Source organism: Rhinoderma darwinii, chromosome 12 (assembly GCF_050947455.1).
Source record: "Rhinoderma darwinii isolate aRhiDar2 chromosome 12, aRhiDar2.hap1, whole genome shotgun sequence".
NCBI lineage: Eukaryota > Metazoa > Chordata > Amphibia > Anura > Rhinodermatidae > Rhinoderma > Rhinoderma darwinii.
Window position 1 is genome coordinate 74,497,092 of NC_134698.1, and position 25,632 is coordinate 74,522,723.

The 25,632-nt window shown below is 41.5% G+C and overlaps 1 long non-coding RNA gene across 3 annotated transcripts in view; it reads left to right on the plus strand.

The window, feature by feature from the left end:
* The first annotated feature begins 313 nt into the window (after window positions 1-313).
* Window positions 314-25,632, plus strand: part of LOC142664596 (uncharacterized) — a 55,111-nt gene continuing 29,792 nt past the window's right edge. The window contains exon 1 of one of the 3 annotated variants that reach the window (XR_012851331.1): window positions 314-428. This is a non-coding gene — a long non-coding RNA (uncharacterized LOC142664596). Of the gene's footprint in view, window positions 429-16,204; window positions 16,270-21,237; window positions 21,411-25,632 lie in introns of those variants that run through there. The other 2 variants (XR_012851332.1, XR_012851330.1) reach the window with 2 other exon arrangements.

Sequence of the window (25,632 nt, forward strand, 5' to 3'; positions counted from 1 at the left end):
CTATCTCTCTCATATCTATCTATCTATCTATCTATCTATCTATCTATCTATCTATCTATCTATCTATCTATCTATCTATCTATCTATCTATCTATCTATCTATCTATCTATCTATCTATCTCATATCTATCTATCTATCTATCTATCTATCTATCTATCTATCTATCTATCTATCTATCTATCTATCTATCTATCTATCTATCTATCTATCTATCTATCTATCTATCTATCTATCTATCTATCTATCTATCCCCAGGTAAGACAGCAGTTGATGACACCAGTCCATTCCCCTCTCTATTTTCAGCTATAGCAGGAAAGAAACTTCCTAAGACTTATGACACTTTAATTAGAGGAATAATCTAGTGACAGTTTCGGGACATGGAGATGATGGGCTGCATAACAAGCTAAATAAAAGCCAACGAAACATGGTATGAATACTATATACGTATACATCATATATTTATGCCATAGATGTCTGAGCTCTGGATAATGACTGGTAATGACGGATTGGTGGTAATTAATGACTTGAAGGACGTTTTTACTACAATATGGCGGCCACCTTATTTAGAACTGTTTGAAGACACTAGAAAAACGTCCTCAGAATTGATCACAGTTGACAGCCTGGCTCATTTAATCTAGATAATTGTGAACCTCTAGACCAGTGATCTCCAACCTGTGGCTCTCCAGCTATTGCAAAACTACAACTCCCAGCATGCCATACAGAAGTCCAAACCCCATGACTAATTAGTCTAATTATGCAGTGTTAGATCTCCCACTCCCATGTCATTGCATCACTGGACAAATAACATTCAGGGGTTTCGGAAAGGTGGATGCCAGGGGCGTAGCTATAGCAGAGGTAGCAGTCGCACCCAGGCCTTGGTGCCTGAGGATGTCATAAGGCCCTTCTGCCACATAAGAATACACCAGTATTATAAATGGCGCGTGGTGGGTGGGGGCCCTGTTATAGATTTTACATTGGGGCCCAGGAGCTCCCTAGTGGAGGCTAGTTTTAAGGGGTAACAAACTGTACAATTTGCCATTTTATTGGGGAAAAAAGCACAAGAACAAATTTAAACCACCCCGTTTCATTTAGTAGAGTATGGCGGTATTATTTGAATTGAATTGCAGTATGATGTGAGCTCTTAAAGGGATATTCCCATCTTAGACATGTATGGCATATCCACAGGACATGCCATACATGTCTCAGATAGGAATCCCCATTTAAGGAAGTATTATTTGAATGCTGCATTTTATTTGGGCACTATATGGCGGTATTATGTGGGCAAAAATTATCTGTCTAAGGCCGGATTTACACGAGCGTCTGCGTTTTGCGCGCGCAAAAAACGTGGCATTTTGCGCGCGCAAAAGGTACTTAACAGCTCCGTGTGTCAGACGCGTATGATGCGTGGCTCTGTGATTTTCGCGCAGCCGCCATCATTATGATACTCTGTTTGTATGTTTGTAAACAGAAAAGCACGTGGTGCTTTTCTCTTTTCATTCATACTTTTTACTGCTGTTGCGCGAATCACGCACGTCCCACGGAAGTGCTTCCATGTGCTGGGCGTGATTTTCACGCACCCATTGACTTCAATGGGTGCGTGATGCGCGAAGAACGCTCAAATATCAGACATGTCGTGAGTTTTATGCAGCGGACACACGCTGCGTGAATCTCACGGACAGTCTGCATGGCCCCATAGACTAACATAGGTCCGTGCGAGGTGCGTGAAAACCACGCGCGTTGCACAGACATATTACACGTTCGTCTAAATAAGCCCTAAGGTGCAGTTTACATGTTGCGTTAACACTGCAGATTTTCCGCAACGGAATTCGTTGAGGAAAATCCACAGCAAATACAGTAGCAGCAAATTGGATGAGATAAAACAAATCTCCTCCACACGCTGCGTAAATACTAAGCGGAAAAAACGTTCTGAAATTGACCTGCGGTGCGGAATTTTATTGTATTTGTGTAATCTCTGCTTATTGTTGCGGGTTTTACCAATTCAATTCAATAGGGAGGTAAAACCCTGCAACAAATAGCAGTTGTTGCTTTTTTTGCGGCGGGTTCTCAGAAATTCCTCCACAAAAAACGCAACATAGAAAACAAAAAAAAAGTATACTTACCCAGGAGTCTATGGTTCCTCCTCCAGGCCGGCCTCTTGGGGTGACGTTTCATCTCATGTGACCGCTGCAGCCAATCACAGGCTGCAGCAGCCTTCTGGGATGAAACATCACCCCAAGAGGCCGGCCTGGATGACGTCAGAGGGCCGGCCTCCTGGGATAACGCTTCATCCCATGTGACCGCCTCTGCAGCCAATCACAGGCTGCAGCTGTTTCCTGGGATGAAACGTCATCCCAGGAGGTCGTCCTGGAGGAGGAAACACAGACACCTGAGTAAGTATATGCACAGGGCGGATACACTACGTGTTTTTACGCAGCGTATCTGCCCTGTGTGATCTCAGCCTTAAAATGGCAAGAAAAGAGAGACAAACTTTCTAAAAATGACAAGCGGGGGAGCCCTACTTTCCTTGTTGGCCATGGCCCCGTTTCCTATAAAACAGTCCCTGGCCGTATGGCTTGTTAGGCAATTTTCCCAGAATGGAATGTAGCATTTTTAACAAGGCAGCGCAAAGATTTGTTATTTACTGGGGATATATTTGTTTAGGTGCGAAAGGCCGTTTATTAATATTATTTTACAATATAACTTTTTGAACTTTTTGAGCAAAGCAGTGAGATAATCACTTCGCCCGCACATTATAACGCTACTAGAGAAGGCAGAGGATGAGATGTTTGTATTATTAAGGCCGACGTTACGCTACTTTTTTTTTTTTCCTGATTTCATCTAAGCATTCAAAACAAAGGAGCTTCTAATTAACGAGAGGGATTTTTTTGTTTTTTAATCCTGCCAAATGACTGGCGGCTCGGAGGCAGGTAAAGTTTGCAGGAACATCGCCTGCATTTGAACTGCACCCGTTAAATGATCTCCGTTCATTAGGCTGCCGAGCAGTAGTCGACTTTTCAAAGTGAATTGTTAAAAGGTAATTCTTGTGAACTATTTCAGACTGTTATGAGCAGAACTTGCCAAAAACAGCTTTTTAATCTAAACTGACACTTAAATATTTCCAATTTATTCACTGTCATAACTTGAATTCCTGCCAGTTTTAATTTTTTTAATTTTTTTTATTTTTTAATGTTGCTTCTAGAGGCGGGTCATGTTTAAGACAAAAATAATGCAGCTTTAACCCTTTATATCCACAGAGGTATCAGTAAATATATTGGGCCATGGGTATTAAATTGCCCTCATGGACTCATATAACTTATATAAACGCACGGACGGAATCCCCTGCGCGTACCAGGGCGGATACGCTGTGTAGTTTTACGTAGCATATTCGTCTTGATTCCGCTGTGTGTGTTCCTACCCTTGAGGGGTTTTCTGGGTTATTTAAAAAATTGGGCACGGTCGGAAGGACTGCAGTAAAAAAGAAAAAAAGGAGCTATTTGGTATCCCACGGATCACAGTCGTTTGACTCCCGTTCCTCCCCGCCGCTGTATATCGATATAGCTGCAATGATCGCGTGATCGCTGCAGCCGATCATTGGTCTCAGTGGGTATACTGCACAGGATCGCTGAGGCCAGTGCTTGGCTGCAGCGATCACGACCTACGTCATCGCTTTTTATGTTTTTTGAGCACATTTGCTTTTTTTTTTTTTAAATAAAACAATGTACTAGAGGATTTTAGACAACTTTTTAAATGTTTTTAATATAAAAAAAAATGACGTTTTTGAGATACGTTTATGTATCCTGAATACTGTATCTTGAGCTAAATCCCGAATTCGTCAGGTCATCGGGACTGACGGCTTCGGTGACAGCAGGTTCTGCGTGTCTCTGAGACGCAGGATCCACCTGTTATCGATCACATGTAAATCATGACGGATTTGGGTTTTAGCGCAAGATACAGCCTCTATGTAACCAGAATGCACAGAATCTGCATCTCAAACAGTAAAAAAAATGTTTTAATGAAAACCAATTAAAAAGTTGTCTAAAATCCTCTGATACGTTGTTTTTTATATAAAAAAAAGTGCTCAAATGTAAGTGGCGTATATTGAAGAAAGGGTTTTATAACTAAGATTTTCCCCTTCTTGCCCTTTCCCCGCTCCCTTGTTTGCTAACAGTGCAGCTCCTCTGAAGGGGGGAGTCACAGGTTCTCACCACCGAGTAGAAAAAAAACAGGTGGCAACCCCACTCCATTTTTAGGTGGGAGCAACTCCACTTTTTTTTGGGGGGGGGGGGGGTGTCAATTTTTTTTTATAAAATATATATTTAGTTTATGTCCCATAAGGCTCTATTCACACAGAGTTTTTTTGCAGGCAGAAAGATCTGCCTCAAAATTTCTTTAGGAATTTCGAGGCAGGTTTCGACCTGCCTGCAACTTCTTGCCACAATTTCACTGCGTATTTCACCCAAGGCCATTCAGTGCCACGGGCAAAAAACGCTGCAAAAAAATGCTTTCTCTGCCTTCCATTGATTTCAATGGGAGTTTCAGAAGCATAACCGCAGCAAGAATGAGCTTGCCGGTGTTTTTTTACCACAAGTCGCCACGGAAAAAAACCACATCTGCCTCCCATAAAAATCAATGGGAAGTGGTATCAGCTGTTTTTTTACGCTGATTCTGATGCGGTTTCCGTATCAAACTCAGCATACAAAAAAAACAGTGTAAACTGGGCCTAACTCCTATTCTCCTATTGATATTATGATGATGGGGGTATATGTTTACATCTTACTTCTTATACACAGTGGTGTATAATATCACTGACCTGTTAGGGCTTGTCCACACGTAACGGAATTGCGGAATAGCAAAATGGGTGAGATTTAACAAATCTCATCCACTCGCTGCGTAAAATTTCTGTCCAGAAATTGACCTGCGGTGCATATTTTTCATACCGCAGCATGTCAACTCCTGCTGCGGAAAATGGACTGAATTGCGGCGTTTTTCAGAGGAGATGTCACCATCTCCAAACATATGCACCATTTTCTGCAGCTATTCCGTTATGTGTGGACAAGCCCTTACAGGCATTAAAGGGTAACTAAACGTTTGACAAACTTCTGACGTGTCATAGTGACATGTCAGAAGTTTGGATTGGTGGGGGTCCAAGCCCTGAGACCCCCACCAATCGCTAAAACAAAGCGTCAAAATCATTCGTTTGTCAAATGTTTAGTTACCCTTTAAGGAACAGAGGATAAGCTGAAGATAAGCTGGTGGTGCTGTCCCCAGCTAATCATTTGAACAAACTGAATACATAAAATTTTATTGTGATGTACATCACTGTGTTTCTTATCTCTGTACTGTGACATCACTGTGTGCATTATATCCGTACTGTGACATCACTGTCTGCATTATCTCCGTACTGTGACATCACTGTGTGCATTATCTCTGTACTGTGACATCACTGTCTGCATTATCTCTGTACTGTGACATCACTGTGTGCATTATCTCTGTACTGTGACATCACTGTCTGTATTATCTCTGTACTGTGACATCACTGTGTGCATTATATCTGTACTGTAACATCATTTTATCCATTATTCCTGTACTGTGACATCACTACAGAATAAGGCCCCATGCACACGGCCGTGCCCGTAATCATGGCCCGTGATTGCAGGCCAAGTATGGGAGCACTGCCCGTAAAACATGAAAAAACTGACATGCTCCATAATTTCCGGCACAGTTCTACGGCACGGACACCAATCTGTAGCGATACGGAATGGTGTCTGTGGCCAATGGAACTGAATGGGGCCGTAATTACGAGTCGTGTGCCTGGGGCCTAAGCGTTTATATTTTAGGTGCAATTTTAAGAAAACCCATTCAGGAGAAAGAAGATTTTTTTTAGGGACGTCTTACAGATATGGAAGTATCATACTTCTTAAAGGGAACACTATGGACATAACTGATACACTGTGATATGCCTGGTGCATGGTCTGAGGGGGTGGAGTATGACACATGGTTTTCAAATAACACCAAACAGAGAATTCCTGTGTCATCCTCAGCCCCCTCCAGCCCAGATCTAGGCATAATACATTGCATCAATTTTACTCTTCATATGTCAGTATTAGCATGAAGCCCACAGGAGTAAGATACCGCTAATTAATTAAGAGGTGCACACCTCTTAATAAATTTGTGGCATTTTTTATGCTGTTCGTGTGCCAGCAGAGAAAACATAGGCGAGCTAGTATCTGGTGTAGATTTCCCCTATAATTTTCATCAGTTTCTGGTGTGAATTGTAGCAAATGTATCAGGCCGCCCCTTCCACCAAGCTCCTCCCACTTGTGGCGTCCGCATCGTAAATGCATCAAAAGTCTATTTTTTTTTTGGTGCAGATTGCAACTTTTGATGCATTTTTTTTCTGGCGTAGAAAAGTTGATAAACCCCCCACCCCCCCCAATATGATTCTTGGTTTTCCTAATGAGGAAAGGAACGAGTTTTAATTTGCATTAAAAAAAAAAACAGAATTAGGATCAGCTTTATTGCTGGAAAACGACAGCGGGGGATGTGCAATATTCTCTTTTTATCACTGATACGATTCCATCGCGGCTACTAAGCTCGTTGTGCCGGCATGGAGCGCGTTCTTTCCCACTTGTCATACTTAATAAGCAGAGTATCATATCATTGGATTCCCGTGTGCAAAGCCCAGATTCCTAACGCTGAACATTTGGGAGCCATGACAAAATTCATATCAGTCAGACAGTCCTTTGACTTGAGCGACCTTGTCCTTTGAACCAGTCCGATGTGATTAAATCCTCAGAGGGTCAACGTGCGGTACACCTGCTCTCACAAACGTGTCTGCTTAGCCTTGAGCTCTGAGAGGTTATGAAGGACACGGAAAGAAGGACTGAAGACAAGTTTTTCTCTTCTGACCTTCCTGCTGTAAACTAAATATAGCAACTTTTTTTGCAAATCATACACAGATTTTTTATATAGATTTTGTTCTTGGTCTGTCCATAAATCATTTTTATTGGTATAACCTTAACAATATTCAAAAATTTCAAAAAGTGTTTCTTGAAGCTCTTGGGCCCTGATACAAAAATTTATAACAGGACCCCCAATTATTACATGTCATTTATAACAGTATTGTTCTCTTAGGTGGCAGAGTGGCCTTTGGGCTCCATCATGTACCAGGGTCCTAATAGTAACGCCCCCCCATGCCACAAATATTTTCTCTCATTCTCTCTCTTTCTAAAAAAAATATATAAAAACAACACAAAAATTTATGGACCAATCTGAGATCACAATTCTCTTTTTCTCCCTTTCTCCTATACCCTCAGTGTCTCCCCCTCATACATTATCTAGAGCCCTCTCTTTTCGAGTGTCAGTAACATAGTGACACCCCTGAGGACCCTTTTATAGGGAAAGTGGTTCCCTCAGCTACTACCTACATTGCTTGCTTCTCTGGTAGTCATTCTCTTGGTTTGGATGTATCTTACTTTTCCATTGGCCATGTGGGAGTGGAATTGGCCCCAACAGCTTCCGGGCCCCATAGAACTTGCTATGCCAGCCTTGCTATATAGTTATGTCGTCATATATCCCTTAAATAACTAGGATGTATAAATTCTTTATATTTAGGTGACTTTTTCTTATGATATTCGTAGGACGGTAAATGAGCAGTTGGTGAGAACCGGTTGTATAGCCTGTAAGAGGGTCACTTTTTGATGTGTGTGGCCCTAGACCCTGACATGGGATGACAAGGAAATAAAGGCAGATACGGCACCGTTCGATATGACAGGATTTTAATTTGGTTGTGGTTACAAACAGAGGTATTTCGCGAAGCAATCACAATCTCTACTGGGTATATTTTTTGGTCACTACAAATGGTGGCAAACAGCTTGGCAGTTACATTCACTTATGGGCACATAGCTTGGCAGTTGCAGTCTCTTATGGGCACATAGCTTGGCAGTTGCAGTCTCTTATGGGCATATAGCTTGATGGTTCATGTAGTTTAAGAGCACTTAGCGGTTTACATCTCCGGTGGGCCCTTAACTTGGCGGTCACAGTCTCTGGCCTTTGGTCACACTTGCATTGCAGGCAGGGGCGACTGCACTCTCTCACTGGCCTTTGTAACAGGATACACGGAATACATGGTCCGAAACCACTTGCAGGATAAACAGGGCCTCATCCGGTCACGGAGCACTACCTCTGGGGTCCCAAGCCATACAGGAAGCCCCTTAGGGTCAAGACACTGGATGCGGTCTGGAACCACTCAGCAGGACACACAGGGTCTTATCTGGCTGGTCACAGAGAATTTCCCCCGGGCCGCTCAAGTCAAACAGCAGTCCGGTGAGGGTCAAGACGCTGGATGTGGACCAGAACCATTTAGCAGAATACACAGGGTCTGCCCTTGCCACGATGAACGCTGACACGACCCAATCCTCTCACAGACCTCCTCTGGTTCTCTGCCACTCCATCAGTCCAGCACACTGGTTGTGGATTCTCAGTCAAAGCGCCTTGACTGGTCCCTCATTGCTGGGGAAGACGGTCATGTATATACAGTCACTCCATTAAAGTCTATGGAAGACATGGAGATGAGTGAGCACTCCCCATTGTTTCTGTATCTACTATAGATTTGAATGAAATATCATGAGTAGCCACCTCTTTGCCAGCAACGGGGGACTGACACCTTAGCTCTCAATATAGAAGGTTCCGATCTGTTAGATATTTACGAAATTATCCAATCAGTTTGCCCTGGGAAAACCACTTTAACAGTTTCATATCTGGGCACTGTTGTGGTATTCGGGTACTACTGTGCACTAATTTAACCAAAATTCAATTTCTACCCATCTACTCGTAATAACCTTCTATTTTGCCGACGTGTATTATTATTATTATTATCATTATTACCATCATTATTCTTATTCAGATCTTCTATACCCAAGACAGTATATCTACGCTGATTAAGAAACAACGTGCTCATTAAGTCCTCCATGTCTATGTGACTGCTCTCATGAGCTGTCTATACTGTCAAAATGAATATAAATCGGATTATTCACTCGGCGCCGTTTCCCAATAAACACGGCCATTTTTTTCCCCTCTGTTAACTTGTCAATTTCCTCCTCAAACCAATGATGAGACACGGCGAAGGGTCTGTATAGTAAGTTTAATTGTGCAATAACCGGGCTACGGAGGTTCCTGCAATTCATTAGCTGATGGTTATTTCAAGCCGTTTTATAATCCCTGTGAATTGCTAATCGTGTTGAACCTCCTAAAGCTGGAGAACATTGCACACAAATAGCTCTAATCATACATAATAAACTAGGCTAATAAATTGCATCTAATAGTGGCTCCGGTATTGCATGCATTCATTGTATTAAACTGGAAGTTTATTAAGGCTTGTAATGACCCTGTATTAATGTAAAGTGGGTTGTTTAATAATGTAAATGATTACGTCTTCCGCCGCTATTATTGTCATTGCTTTATTGTTAAGATTACAATTTACTCTCCACAATTCTTCTATTGCACATGGGGCTCTTAATATTGGAAATATTTCCCCCGTTTTTAATTTGAAAAGATACAAACGTCTTCGCCGGATTGAATTTGCATGGAATTTATGGTTAGTGGACTAAGAGGTCTGACGGATGTATAGATATGAGTGTAGAATGAGAGATAAATTGTGGCTGTCGGTGTATGTCAAGGCAGTGATGAATTGAGAGAGCTTTACAGAGTGGGCAAGGGTCCCACGTGTCATACCTGGAGGCACGGTGCCAGCTGTAGCGCTCATATATAGCTAGATTTATTGGCCGGGGTAAGATTTCGATGGAAAAGTTATTAGGGCATCATATAAAGGATTACCAGGGACTCCTGACCACTAATGGGATTTTGGAGATTATCGTTATGTCATGGTTTACATCACTATCTATATTGTCCCATGAAGACCATATGCCCTAGTAGAAGATAAGAATGGCATTGACCCTCCTTATTAACCAATGTCATACCTCTGAACTTTTCAATCCCCATTCACTGCCCTGGAACACCCACAAGCCTTTATAGAAATGCCCACTTTGGGTATGTTGGCATAAAACTCACCCCATTGTTGGACAAAAATTGTAATTTTTTGACTGTAACAGAAGGCAGTTTGTTCGCCGAAGGGCTGGAGAGCGGTACAATAATGAGGGTCTGCAGGCAGGAGTGAAGCATGGGGGAGGTTCCTTGCAAGATTGGAGCTGCATTGGCGTTGGGTATTTGGTCAGGATTAATGGTGTCCTCAATGCTGAGAAATACAGACAGATACTTATATATCATGTGATACCATCAGGGAGGCATCTGATATGCCCCAAATTTATTCTGCACCAGGACAACTACCCAAAACATACAGCCAATGTCATTAAGAACTATCTTCAGCGTAAAGAAGAACAAGGAGTCCTGGAAGTGATTATATGGCCCCCACAGAGACCTGATCTCAACATCATCGAGCCTGTCTGGGATCACATGAAGAGACAGAAGGATTTAAAGAGGCTCTGTCACCAGATTTTGCAACCCCTATCTGCTATTGCAGCAGATCGGCGCTGCAATGTAGATTACAGTAACGGTTTTATTTTTAAAAAACGAGCATTTTTGGCCAAGTTATGACCATTTTTGTATTTATGCAAATGAGGCTTGAAAAAGTCCAAGTGGGCGTGTTTAAAGTAAAAGTCCAAGTGGGCGTGTATTATGTGCGTACATCGGGGCGTTTTTACTACTTTTACTAGCTGGGCGTTCTGACGAGAAGTATCATCCACTTCTCTTCACAACGCCCAGCTTCTGGCAGTGCAGACACAGCCGTGTTCTCGAGAGATCACGCTGTGACGTCACTCACAGGTCCTGCATCGTGTCAGACGAGCGAGGACACATCGGCACCAGAGGCTACAGTTGATTCTGCAGCAGCATCGGCGTTTGCAGGTAAGTCGATGTAGCTACTTACCTGCAAACGCCGATGCTGCTGCAGAATCATCTGTAGCCTCTGGTGCCGATGTGTCATCGCTCGTCTGACACGATGCAGGACCTGGGGCAGGAAGTGAGTGACGTCACAGCGTGATCTCTCGAGAACACGGCTGTGTCTGCACTGCCAGAAGCTGGGCGTTGTGAAGAGAAGTGGATGATACTTCTCGTCAGAACGCCCAGCTAGTAAAAGTAGTAAAAACGCCCCGATGTACGCACATAATACACGCCCACTTGGACTTTTACTTATAAACACACCCACTTGGACTTTTGCAAGCCTCATTTACATAAATACAAAAATGGTCATAACTTGGCCAAAAATGCTCGTTTTTTAAAAATAAAAACGTTACTGTAATCTACATTGCAGCGCCGATCTGCTGCAATAGCAGATAGGGGCTGCAAAATCTGGTGACAGAGCCTCTTTAAGGAAGCAAAATCTGCAGAAGATCTGTAGTTAGTACTCTAAGATGTTTGGAACAATCTCCTTGCCGAGTTCCTTCAAAAACTGTGTGGAAGTACCTAGAAGAAATGATGATGGTTTGAAGGCAAAGGGTGGTCACACAAAATATTGATTTGATTTAGATTTCTTTTCTGATCATTCATGTGTATTTTATTAATCGATCACATAAAAATATCAACACTTCTATTTTCTAAAGCACTTTTACTTTGCAGCATTTTTCCACAACTGCCTAAGGGTATGTGCACACGTAGTGACCAAAAACGTCTGAAAATACGGAGCTGTTTTCAAGGGAAAACAGCCCTTGATTTTCAGACGTTTTTTGAGCAACTTGCGTTTTTTGCGCCGTTTTCGCGCCGTTTTTTACGTCCGTTTTTGGAGCTGTTTTCATTGGAGTCTATGAGAAAACGGCTCCAAAAACGTCCAAAGAAGTGTCCTGCACTTCTTTTGACGAGGCTGTATTTTTACGCGTCGTCGTTTGACAGCTGTCAAACGACGACGCGTAAATGACAGATTGTCTGCACAGTACGTCGGCAAACCCATTCAAATGAATGGGCAGATGTTTGCCGACGTATTGTAGCCGTATTTTCAGACGTAAAACGAGGCATAATACGCCTCGTTTACATCTGAAAATAGGTTGTGTGAACCCAGCCTAAAACTTTTATACAGTACTGTATATATATATATATATATATATATATATATATATATATAGTAAGAGGGTGCAAAAGAAATCCTCATTCGGACACGTGACCAGTGTCCCAAGATACATAACAATATTCCCAAAAACTAGGAGGCAGCACTTCCTTTTCAGTGAAAATTAGATCAATTTATCCACCACCACATGCGACGTTTCAGCCCTACTTCACCTTTTGCTTGAGAAAGGCCCGATTGAGTAGGGCTGAAACATCGCATGTGGTGGTGAATAAATTTATCTAATTTTCACTGAAAAGTAAGTGCTGCCTCGTATTTTTTGGAATATATATCTATATATATATATATATATAAATCCATTTGCCCTGTAAGGATCCCTGCATGGAAAATATGTGGCAAGGCGAAACCTAACCCAGTGATGTCAGCTGATGGTTAAGGGTTTCAGAAGCCCGAGCTGCATTGAAATTCTGCTGGTTGGTATTGGAAACAGTCAGCAAGCTTGCCATCAGACATGCCTCTAACAGATTAGTTTAGCTCCTTGAAATGTAATGCTCTCTTCTGCACTGGATTTTGGAAATGTTATTTTTTTTTCTACATGAGAGTATGACATGGTGCATAGTGTGAATATGACACTCTCTAGAATGCAAAATCACAAGAGTAAACTTTGTACAGACGCTGAACAGTTAGGGAATGCTGTGAGATTTCTGCTCTGACGCCTGCAGATTCGTGAATGCAGGTCTGGGGGATAACACAGTCTGTAATGTAGGGTTTAGTACAAGATAATTACTGCAATGTATTTGAAAATTGCCATGTTGTTTAGATTACCGATATATGTAAAATGTTAAAGGGTGACTAAACTTTCAAAAAAACTCTTGACATGTCAGAAGTTTTGATCAGTGGGAGTCCAAGCCCTGAGACCCCCACTAATCACTAAAACAAAGTGGCAGAAGAACTCGGATAAGGGCTGTGCCACTTTGCTTTTGATTGTCTTTCCTTGGAAAACCGAGTGAGCGGTGTACGGACTCATAGACTTTGTATGGAGCTCCTACACCGCTCAGAGGAAAGCCGATCAGAAACGAAGCGGCACAGCGCTCTTTCGAGCGCTTCTACATCTTCGTTTTAGCAATTGGTGGGGGTCTCAGAGCTCTAAATTGAATTGACACTTTAACGTAACAATTATCTGAAGGTCAAAGGGGTTGACAGCCCTTGCTGAAATCAAATCCCCCCCCCCCATCTTTTTCCAGTGTCTCTCTGCTTTGGATTACAGAGGGATGGTCCCAATAGGTCACAATTGGAAATATGGAATTGGTTTGGCTATAGTAGAAGACCCTTTCAATTGTGGTGATTTAATATAATCCTAGGGAAATTGTTTGGCAAGTTGTGTATTGAAATCAATGGGAATTTATGTAATCCACAGACGCTAGCGGACACTCAGAGTAAGAGCATGTGTATGTGTGTATTATATTCATATACTCTAATAAGGTTGTTTGGTTGGCCCAAAGTTAAAGAGTTTGGACAATCCCTACTTGTAAAGGCCCTATTACACCGACCGGCAATCGGCCGGTGCAACAAGCACTGATCAATGAGGCACCGTTGATCGGCACTCATTTGCTCCTGTCTATGGATGGGAATGAGCTGTCGTTACTCCGATCGCTCGTCCCCATACATAATTATCGTTTCGGCAGCGCGTCAGGGAGATGTGCTGGTGACAACTTTTTTAAAATGCAACGATCGGCAGATGATCGAGTGTTTGCTCGTTCATCTGCTGATCGCTGCCCTGTTTACACAAGGCACTTATTGGCAACGAGCATTGTATAAACGCTCGTCTGCCGGATAATCTCCCAGTGTAAAACCCCCTTTAGAAGGGTCCTTTGACAATAAGCTGATAACACAATGTCCCCCTGCTGGGACCCCCATCGATCAGCTGTGGGGAAACTAGTCAGTAATTGTTCAATTTCCCTGCAGCGCCACCACAGGGGAAGTGAAGCCCTACATAGTGCCCATTCTTATCAATGAATTATCTGTGTAATACAGGACGAGAGAGAGAGAGAGCAAGAGAGAGAGAGAGTGAGAGAGAGAGCGAGAGAGAGAGAGAGAGAGAATGAATATGAATGAATGAATGAATGAATGAATTAATTAATTAATTCCCTAATGGGGTGTATGGAAATGGGTTTTCTCAACTGAACAACCCCATTAAATTGCACGTCGGCCTTCTATATACTATAGCCCGACTGCATTTATACGCTATGTGGTGACAATACTTAAAGGGATTTTGAAAGACTTAATTTTCCTGCGTTCTTCTGTGGACGTAGATGTGGGTTGGTTTTGGTAAGCGCAGAGATATCATTTCATTTCTAAGAGTCCATTAGTGCGCATCACCGCCATGAAAAGCAATTGCTCGTCTTGCTGAAGATGTTAAAACGTTGTTGAATAAAGCTCAAGTCCGTGTAGGAATTAGTTTCTGCTGTTCAAAGTATTTTCAATGAATGGAGCTATTAGGAGTCATTGTGACCCCCAGCTCCTTTTGTGAAGAATAAAGTGGTTGGCTTCTGAACCAACGTCTCTTACTTTTATTGAGTGATTGACTATTTTAACACGCTGCGCTGGTTATGTATGGCGTAGTTCATGGGCACGATAAAGCAATAATTTATCAGTGACCCATAAAATTAACTAGTGCCAATCATGTGTATCTGTAAAGATGACATTTTAATAGATTTTGGTGCAAAAGATAGATGAGTGAAAACACAATTTCAGTAAACGCCACAATACCTAACATTATACGGTAGGAGAGGATTTTATTAGGTCTCGGGAAAACGTAGGACGTTTAGTTGTTACACTCCAGATAAAAAATAAAATATTAGGACGTGTATACTTTTGCAACCTGTCTTTTTATATGGCTTCTATACATCTGAAATAAAATAGAAGCAATTTTATGAATAGTCTTGATTATAACATTTCCTACCGTTTTGTGTATACAGCTCCTATGCAGATTTATGTATCTCCTTGGTTACAGACTACAATCAATCTGATTCTGCAGTCAGGTGACATTTCATTGTCCCCAACCTCTTATAGGTTGCAAGCCATATTCAAATAGGAGAGGTGGTATGTCTCTTACCTGAGTGTTAGCTGACAGTGATATGATTTTGACCTTAATGCCAAGTCCTAGTAAATCTAGGACCCCCGGGTGCTACTTTTGCACAACAGTATCTCCAGCTGCCAAGACCTGGAGAGCCACATACAGGGGCTTTAGAGCCTCATGTGTCTCCCGAGCCGCACAGGTTGGGGAACACTGTGTTACTCCCCTCCATCTGCCCCCTCTTCTACTGTCTGTAAGTTAGCAAGGAGAGGGGGCAGAGGGAGTGAGGTAATACATGACTGCAGAATCAGACTACACAAAACTTGTTTGTAGTCTGTTACCATGGAAACATATAGGTCTGCATAGGAGCTGTATACACAAAACAGTAGTACATTTTTAATTAAAACTGTATGAAAAGTTGCTTTATTTTTAGTTTAGATGCACTGGAGCAATTAAACATTGTTGCTTTGGTGCTAAAAAGGTAACCACATCTAATCAACCGTTGATCTTTCTTCTGATGATCACTCGGTAGAAGTGTTAGGGTATGTTCACACGGCCAAATTTCAGACGTATACGAGGCGTATTATGCCTCGTTTTACGTCTGAAAATATGGCTACAATACGTCGGCAAACATCTGCCCATTCATTTGAATGGGTTTGCCGACGTACTGTGCAGACGACCTGTTATTTACGCGTCGTCGTTTGACAGCTGTCAAACGACGACTCGTAAAAATACAGCCTCGTCAAAAGAAGTGCAGGACACTTCTTTCAGACGTTTTTGGAGCTGTTTTCTCATAGACTCCAATGAAAACAGCTCCAAAAACGAGTTGGTAAAAAAATGAGTTGGTAAAAATGCGAGTTGGTAAAAAACGTCTGAAAACCAGGGTCTGTTTTCCCTTGAAAACAGCTCTGGATTTTCAGACGTTTTGGTTGACTACGTGTGAACATACCCTTAAGGATCGGGTGTTGTTATGGAAACTTTATCATTGTGAGATCACTCTCCCCTGTATGATAGTAACAGCAACTGATTTACATACCACAGATATTACTAGGTTCCTTAATAAGGGAGAGCCTCTGGGTCTAATACAAGCTAGATACCTTCCTGGTAGAGCTCCCCCTATAGGTAGAGCATCATTTTTTATTATCTTCGAATATAGCTGGATGTCACTGACTCGCAAATTTTTTTTTTATTAAACCCCACCCAAAACAATTAAATTATAAAAAAAAAAGATATATATATATTTATGCATAGCTAATCCATACGACTATAGGATTTATTTTTTAAGATTTATTTTCCAAAAGCTATGTGACTATGAAGGGGTTAATGCTGTCTAATTTCCTCCACATCCTCCTACAGTCATTGTCACTGTAATCTGTTCTTACTATTTGTCTACAGCGGTTGTGGTAAGATTCATATCTATCAATCTGTCAGCTCTTCACGAGCAAAACAATTCTGCAAACGACAGAAAAACGTAAGTCATGGAGTCAGTATGGTGAGAGCCCCTCAATAGTGGCCGACAGTCGTTATACAGGCCGAAAGTGACGTCAGTTAAAGTGGTTGTCCACTATAATCAGCTATATCTGTGATGGAACCCGGCAGTAAGTGTTTAGTTTCCTTACAGCGCCACCACAGGAGAAGTGAAGCATTACACCATGCCCATTGAACTTAATGGGCCGTTCTTGTATTGTATGACATGCCAGGGCCTCTAACAACTCAGAATTCCACAGTAGAAAATGGGATACCTACACCCGTAAGTTAAGGGTGTATTTACATAAGTCGGTTTTGTAAATCTGAATCGCGGCAAAACCGCTACGGTTTTGCAGCGGTTACGAAAATCACAGCAATAAAACACAAGGCAAGTAACGCTACAAAAACTTCACAAGTAAATACACCCTAAAGGGACCTGGAGAACAGGATTGAGTTCACACAAAGTTTTAGAAAACTGTCAGCTGTGAGATTTATTCAGTCCATACAGGTTTTTGGCCTCTGGATGTAAACAAGAATGTTTTAATTCACTGACTACAAGCAGAGATCTTGAAAATGAGGAGGAATTGAAAAAGGTAAAGTTTTTTTGGGGTTTTCATTTACATACCTTTTAAATTTGGAGCCATTCCTTTGCTGCTGGTAGTGGGATCTTCCTCATTGTCATTTCCTCAGTGCAGGCTGAGGAGGTTTGGTCTGTGCCCACGGGAGAGCAGCAACTAATGTCACTTCTGCAGCCATAATTTACAAGATAACCATATTACCCACTGAGCCATCATTTTAGGGGTTGGAGAACCCTTTTAAAGGAATTTTCCATGAGTAGGGAATTGATTGTCTATCCATTGTTTGATCGGTGGGGACCTGACCACGGGACCCCTACCAGTCATAAGAACGAATGGGCAACGGAGCTCCCTTAAAGCAACCGTCCGGTTACAGGACAAAATTATAAATGTGATGGGGTATATGGAGTAATATTACTTGGTGCCCTCCAGTTGTGCCCCTCTGCCGTGGATCTGCCGTTTTAGAGTACTTTCTTTGTTGTCTCAAATTGGCTACAGCGATTCTCAGATTGAGTCTAAGACACACCCTCTGTTCACGGATTGGACAGAACTGCTCAATTGCGGAACTCTGGCCAATCCGAGAACAGTGGGAGTGTCTCAGACTCGTAGTCCAAGAAGCGCTGCATCCATTTTGGGACAGCACAGAGGGGACACTAAAACGGCGCATCCACGGCAGAGGGGCACAACTGGAGGGCACCAGGTAATATTACTCCATATACACCCCATAATATTTAAAATGTGGTCCCGGGACCGGAGGGTCGCTTTAATAACGTACATGCGGCTGTGCCTGGTTCTGCAGCTCATCCTATTCAGATAATAGATGGTAGGCCACGTTATTATATTACGGCAGGTTGTGTTACATCACGAACTCAGCTCTGCTACATCTGCACAACAAATGTCTTAAGATTTAAAACTTCTCGGAACCAATCATTTGTCATTGTAATAATGCTGATTATAATCTGATGCTACAGAACATCTGAGGACATGATATACAGTGGATTTCCTCTAAGCCAATACTTCCTGTTATGTGTTGCTGATGCCGTATACTCTGTATACTATGTGTGTCATTTCTCAATACACAATACACAAATTACCGGTGAAAGAAGATCATTAGATAGACCTGGAGCTTTGTAGTTGACAGAATGGAGTTAAGAGGACAGAACAGAAATTGCGCGTTGCTGCGGACAGGTGTGGGGCGGTGGAACGTGACCTCCTAGATAAGTAAATGCTTACGCGGTGCTTTTCCTATATGTGCTGAGTCTGCAGCCCTGTTGTTGATTGCTCGCCCCGGTTTCCTGTGTCTGGATTGGTTTGAGGTTCAGTTAAACCTTACTTCCTGCGCTGCGTTGCTGATGGCTGGTCTAATTGAAAAGACATGGCGAGGGGAAGTCCAGCGTAGCCGACAATGGCGAAATATATAATTGGCGTCAAATAAAGGATGAAAGAAAAGTCAAAAAGTCAAATATTCATATCTGGGGATAATGACGGCCTCCGACCCTGTCTGGAGCTGAACACAGGGGTCATGTTTGTTTCAGGGCAGTCAAGCTGCCAGTATATACTATCCCCTATAATGTCTCAATTCCCAATAATATCCCTAATAATGTCCCCTATTCCCTGTAAATGTCTCCTAACATCTATAATATCCATTATAATATCTTTATCTCCTATGATATTCCCTATAATATTCCCTATAGTATCCCTTTTTCCTGATATTTCCAATCCCCTGTAATATCTCTGATCTTCTATTATTTTCCCGATCCCCTGTAATGTCCTCATATCCCATAATATCCCCATCCCTTGTATATCTCTTGTAACCTCTAAAAAAAATCACCTATCCCCAAAATATCCCTATATCTTCATCTCTCATGATATTCCCTAAAGTTTTCCCTATTCCCTATTAATTTCCTCTACCCCTTATAAATGTCCCATAACCTCATTAATATTCCCTACCATATCCCCTATTCCCCACAATATTCCCTATTATATCACTTATTTTCCATAATATCCCCTATTCTCTAATATATCCCCTATTTCCTATGATATTCCCTATCTCCTATAATATCCCCAATCCCCTTTAATTTCCCTAAAATATCTATTATCCCTTATAATATCCCCTTTATCCCATAATATCTCCTATCCCCTGTAAATATCTCCTAACCTTTCTAATATCCCCTAAATAATCCCCTATGCCCTATAATATATATTTATCGAAGTATAACCCTTATAATAGTCCCTATTCCCACTATATCATATCATGACATGGGATGCAGATGGTAAGTATAATAATGTTTGTTCTTTTTATACTTTTATTCGATTATTTTTAGTAGTGTCTATTTTAGAAAACCCATTTTCAAATATATCACTAGGGCATTATGGGTAAATAGAAGGAAGTCACCTGTTAAAAACGATCATCTATTAGCCACAGAGCGGCTAAAAAGAGCGTCTCTCTTTTTGGAGGACCCGACATGTCCGTGCATTACACTTACAGCCTGTTGATTTCTGTTTCAATATGTCTTTCTTAAATAGTTGAGACATCAGAAAATATATGTGAACAGTTCTACTCGCAGGTAGAAGTAAATAGTTAAAGACTCAAATAATAATGAAATAGTTCATTTCAATGAGCACAGTGTAATACTTCATTTCCCCTGTGGTGACGCTGTAGGAAAATTGAATACTTGCTGCCCGGATCCCCCACAGATGTTTGATCAGTCAGATCGGTTTATCATTGGGGGGAAAGCAAAAGGGATTGTCCAAAGTGGACGACCCCTTTAAGTAATTGTAATCGAGCCTTGTGGCTTGTATACTGGCTATTTGTTGGGATTTATATGGCTAATCGGGAGACCTGCGTACACCTGGCGTCTCATGGTTGCTTTCTCGGGTGTTCATATAAAATGTTTGCCTGCAGGCAACAAATAAAATCCTGAGACTTCTATGGCCGTGTCCTGCACCACGAGAGGCCGGAGTCAACTACCGAGCACTTAGCTGCATGGCTGAGCACGAGAAGCAAATGTTTACTTCAATTGTGGCAAATGCCATTCATGGCTAATTCACTTCATCTTGAAGGATATATGTCTACATGACATCCGAGACAAAGGAAAACCCGGCACTTCATACTACTCCATCTGCGCTGCCTGGAAAAACCGTGATTGTGATTCTTCCTATATTTTTTTTTCTCGAAAATGTACCTAATTTTTAAGAATTTTAATTAAAGAGCAAATCAACAAATGTCATTCTAGAAATTGCTCTCTCTTATCACCACTTTCTTGAGCTGTTTTCTAAAAGTGTCAGCCCCTATTGACAGCCATTACTGCTCTTATAGGGATTACCACCCAGCTTTCCCAGGCTCCTGATGGTTAAACCTGCCCAGTTAAGCAACGATGCATGAGCGGGATGATTTATCACTATATAACTAGGCAGACTTGACGCTACTGTCGTTTGGGAGCTTTTGTTGACAACCCCTGTACGAGCTGTAATGGCGGCCATATTAGTTGTCACCCAGCTTTCCCAGAAGGATAGACTTTTAGGCATTATAACCTGTGTACATAAAATGCACAAGCAGCTGTTATACTCAGGACTGTCCCTTTAAAACAATATCCAATGTCCGCGTTCCTAAGGGTTTTTGCTAATTTGCATTAAAATGGCTGTTCTAGGGCATCCCTGGGAGCATAGCCATCGATGGCCTTAAATATCCCGTGATTTTGGATGCAAATGTTAGTAAATATGTAAGGCCGTCAGCCTCAGCGTTTGCAAGGCCAGTGCGGGTGGTGGGGTGACAAAGGGTGCACTCCCCCTGTTGATGCTGCGTTCGCTATTGATCGTCACATTTCAGGGGTTGAACGTTGGTAATCAGTTTTTTTACAACCTCCAGGAGAGAGCAGAGGACCTTGTTTATCAACATTTTCGAATAGAAAATTGTGTGTCCCTAGCAACCAATCAGAGCTGAGCTTTAATTTTTTAAACTGCTCTGATAAAATGAAAGCTGCACTGTGATTGGTTGCTATGGGCAACAAGGCCAGTTTTGATAAATAAGGCCCATTTGTAGGATGCTGTACATGCTCTGTGCTCATAGATCTGCTGTGGGCATGAGCCTTATGACTATACTGGCCAACGGAGACATCCCGGACCCCAGGAAGAGCAGGCAAATCTCCAGGGTGGCCCCGTCCTGACTGCATATACTCACCTCTCCCCGTTCTGCAGGAACGGGAACCAGTCTAGTCTGAGGTCTGTATTACTTTTGGGGGTCTGGTCTGGCGTTTTTATCTAAGGGGTCTTGTCTCTGTATTTAAGGGGTCTGGAGTCTACAATTAGGGGGTCTGTATTTTGAGTCTGTATTTATTGAGGTAGTATGATGTGTATTTATTTAGGGGGTGTGACGTCTGCATTTAGGGGGTCTGTATTTAAGATGTCTGTGTTTAATTAAGGGGTCTTTATTTATTTAGGATGTCTGGTGTCTGTATTTGTATTTGTTTAGGAGGTCCAGTCTAGGGGTCTGTATTTATTTAGAGGGTTTGTTCTAATGTCTGTATTCAGGGGGGCTGGTCTGGGGTCTATTTTTTTAGAGCATCTATATTTGCTTAGGGGGGGGGGTCTGTATTTATTATGGGGTATAATAAACGTGGGTCATATGCACTGTTTGAAATTCAAATAGAATACTTTGCGGGCGTGTCCTATAAAATGGGTGGGGCATAAGACGAAGAATTTGTATAATGGTTAAATATTCCTGATTTCCCTTCTCGAAAGTTGGCAAGTATGTCTATAGGAGTCAGGGTCCAGTATACTGGAGATCATTTTATATGTTAATTAATGTAAATGTAATGGTCAGTATGCGCATATATTAACAACCTCATGAATATGTAAATGTCGCCAGGAAAAGAACCAGACTTCCAACCCATAAGCACTTCCTTCTTACTACCGGGTGATATTTTGGGGACTTTTTGATTGTTGCAATTAAAGTTCCTGCATGTAGATGACTTTCTTGGGTGCTAACTGTGTTGTCATTGACTAAGTGATACTAAACATCTCGTAGACGCAGCAGTAAACACGGAAGCCGCAGTTTAGTGACGGTTTTTCAGTCTATCAAGATATTGTTCCATTTACACCTTCCGAATACAGTGTTGCTTTACACGGCCTACAAAACGCTGCCAATAAAAATCTCCTACATTATTAATGTCTTGGAATCCTATTTTCCCATCCTTGCTAAGATTTATGAAGTTTCAAGACCATTTTCCCCTAAAAATATATGTATAAAAACAACAACGCCTTTCAAAGGTGACAAACACTGATGGTGGCCATTACGTAGCCCATATGGGCTGTTACCCAGCTTTCCACAGACCGAGGATAGTAATAGTTACACCCACCTGTACCCCGAATATATATATACTTCACTCTCCGCTGGATATTTTTTTACTGTTCTGTCTATGTGTCAGTCTTCACTGCAGGTCTAGCATTCTGTTCATGAAGCAGGTTGCTCAGGGTGACCTGTACTATAGGCCCTTCCCAGATAGTGTAGAGATAGAGTGCTCGCAAAATAGTAATTGTAGTGTCTGTGGGATCAAAATGATCAGATACAACAAACTGAATTGACAGGTAAAAAAAAAATTCTTAATGGTTCAATTGAATTCCATTTTGTATATAGAGTAAATTAGATTTATTAGTAAAATAATTTTATTTTAAAATCAAATAATTCAAGTATTCTGATAGTTCCGAAAAAATAGATAATGAGACTTCTTCTAATAGTTCAGAGAGAAATGATGATTAGACTTCTTCTGATCCAGAAATAACCAATGATGAGACTTCTGATAGTCCAGAGATAACCAATGATGAGACTCCTGAAAGTCCAGAAATAACCAATGACAAGACTCCTAATATTCCAGAGATCACCAATGATGAGACTCCTGATAGTCTAGAGATCACCAATGATGAGACTTATTTAACGGTTCAGAGTTAATCAATTATGAGACTCCTTCTGATAATCCAAAGATATCCAATGATGAGACTCCTGAAAGTCCAGAGATAACCAATGATGAGACTCCTGATAGTCCAGAGATAACCAATGATGAGACTCTATCTGATAGTCCAGAGATAACCAATGATGAGACTCCTGATAGACCAGAGATAACCAATGATGAGACTCCTACTGATAGTCCAGAGATAACTAATGATGAGACTCCTTCTGATAGTCCAGAGATAACCAATGATGAGACTCATAGTGATAGTCCAGATATAACCAATGATGAGACTCCTTCTGATAGTCCAGGGACAACCAATGATGAGACTCCTTCTGATAGTCCAGGGATAACCAATGATGAGACTCCTGAAAGTCCAGAGATAACCAATGATGAGACTCCTGAAAGTCCAGAGATAACCAATGATGAGACTCTATCTGATAGTCCAGAGATAACCAATGATGAGACTCCTGATAGACCAGAGATAACCAATGATGAGACTCCTACTGATAGTCCAGAGATAACTAATGATGAGACTCCTTCTGATAGTCCAGAGATAACCAATGATGAGACTCCTACTGATAGTCCAGATATAACCAATGATGAGACTCCTTCTGATAGTCCAGGGATAACCAATGATGAGACTACTGATAGTCCAGATATAACCAATGATGAGACTCCTTCTGATAGTCCGGGGATAACCAATGATGAGACTCCTAATAGTCCAGGGATAACCAATGATGAGACTCCTTCTGATAGTCCAGGGATAACCAATGATGAGACTCCTAAAAGTCCAGGGATAACCAATGACACTCCTGATAGTCCAGGGATAACCAAGGATGAGATTCCTGATAGTCCAGGGATAACCAATGATGAGACTCCTTCTGATAGTCCAGGGATAACCAATGAGGAGACTACTGATAGTTCAGAGATAACCAATGATGAGACTACTGATAGTCCAGATATAACCAATGATGAGACTCCTTCTGAAAGTCCAGTATAACCAATGATGAGACTCCTGATAGTCCAGGGATAACCAATGATGAGACTCCTTATGATAGTCCAGTATAACCAGTGATGAAACTCCTGATAGTCCAGGGATAACCAATGATGAGACTCCTTCTGATAGTCCAGGGATAACCAATGATGTGACTACTGATAGTCCAGATATAACCAATGATGAGACTCCTTCTGATAGTCCAGGGATAACCAATGATGAGACTCCTTCTGATTGTCCAGGGATAACCAATGATGAGACTCCTTCTGATAGTCATGGGATAACCAATGATGAGACTCCTGATAGTCCAGAGATAACCAATGATGAGACTCCTGATAGTCCGGGGACAACCAATGATGAGACTCCTTCTGATAGTCCAGGGATAACCAATGATGAGACTCCTGATAGTCCAGAGATAACCAATGATGAGACTCCTGATAGTCCGGGGACAACCAATGATGAGACTCCTTCTGATAGTCCAGGGATAACCAATGATGAGACTCCTGATAGTCCAGGGATAACCAATGATGAGACTCCTGATAGTCCAGGGATAACCAATGATGAGACTCCTGATAGTCCAGAGATAACCAATGATGAGACTACTGATAGTCCAGAGATAACCAATGTTGAGACTACTGATAGTCAAGATAAAACCAATGATGAGACTTCTGATAGTCCAGATATAACCAATGATGAGACTCCTGATAGTCCAGATATAACCAATGACGAGACTTCTTCCGATAGTCCAGATATAAACCAATGATGAGACTACTGATACTCCAGAGATAACCAATGATGAGACTACTGATAGTCCAGATATAACCAATGATGAGACTTCTTCTGATAGTCCAGGGATAACCAATGATGAGACTCCTGATAGTCCAGATATAACCAATGACGAGACTTCTTCTGATAGTCCAGATATAACCAATGATGAGACTACTGATTGTCCAGATATAACCAATGATGAGACTACTGATAGTCCAGATATAACCAATGATGAGAATACTGATAGTCCAGATATAACCAATGATGGGACTACTGATAGTCCAGATATAACCAAAGATGAGAGTACTGATAGTCCAGATATAACCAATGATAAGACTACTGATAGTCCAGATATAACCAATGATGAGACTACTGATAGTCCAGATATAACCAATGATAAGACTACTGATAGTCCAGATATAACCAATGATGAGAATACTGATAGTCCAGATATAACCAATGATAAGACTACTGATAGTCCAGATATAACCAATGATAAGACTACTGATAGTCCAGATATAACCAATGATGAGACTACTGATAGTCCAGATATAACCAATGATAAGACTACTGATAGTCCAGATATAACCAATGATGAGACTACTGATAGTCCAGATATAACCAATGATGAGACTCCTCTAATTTAATAACATTATGATAGCAGCATATTTCTCGTATGTCTTCCTGGAGAAAGAAGGGATTTGTATTATTCTTTATATATGTCCAATAATCC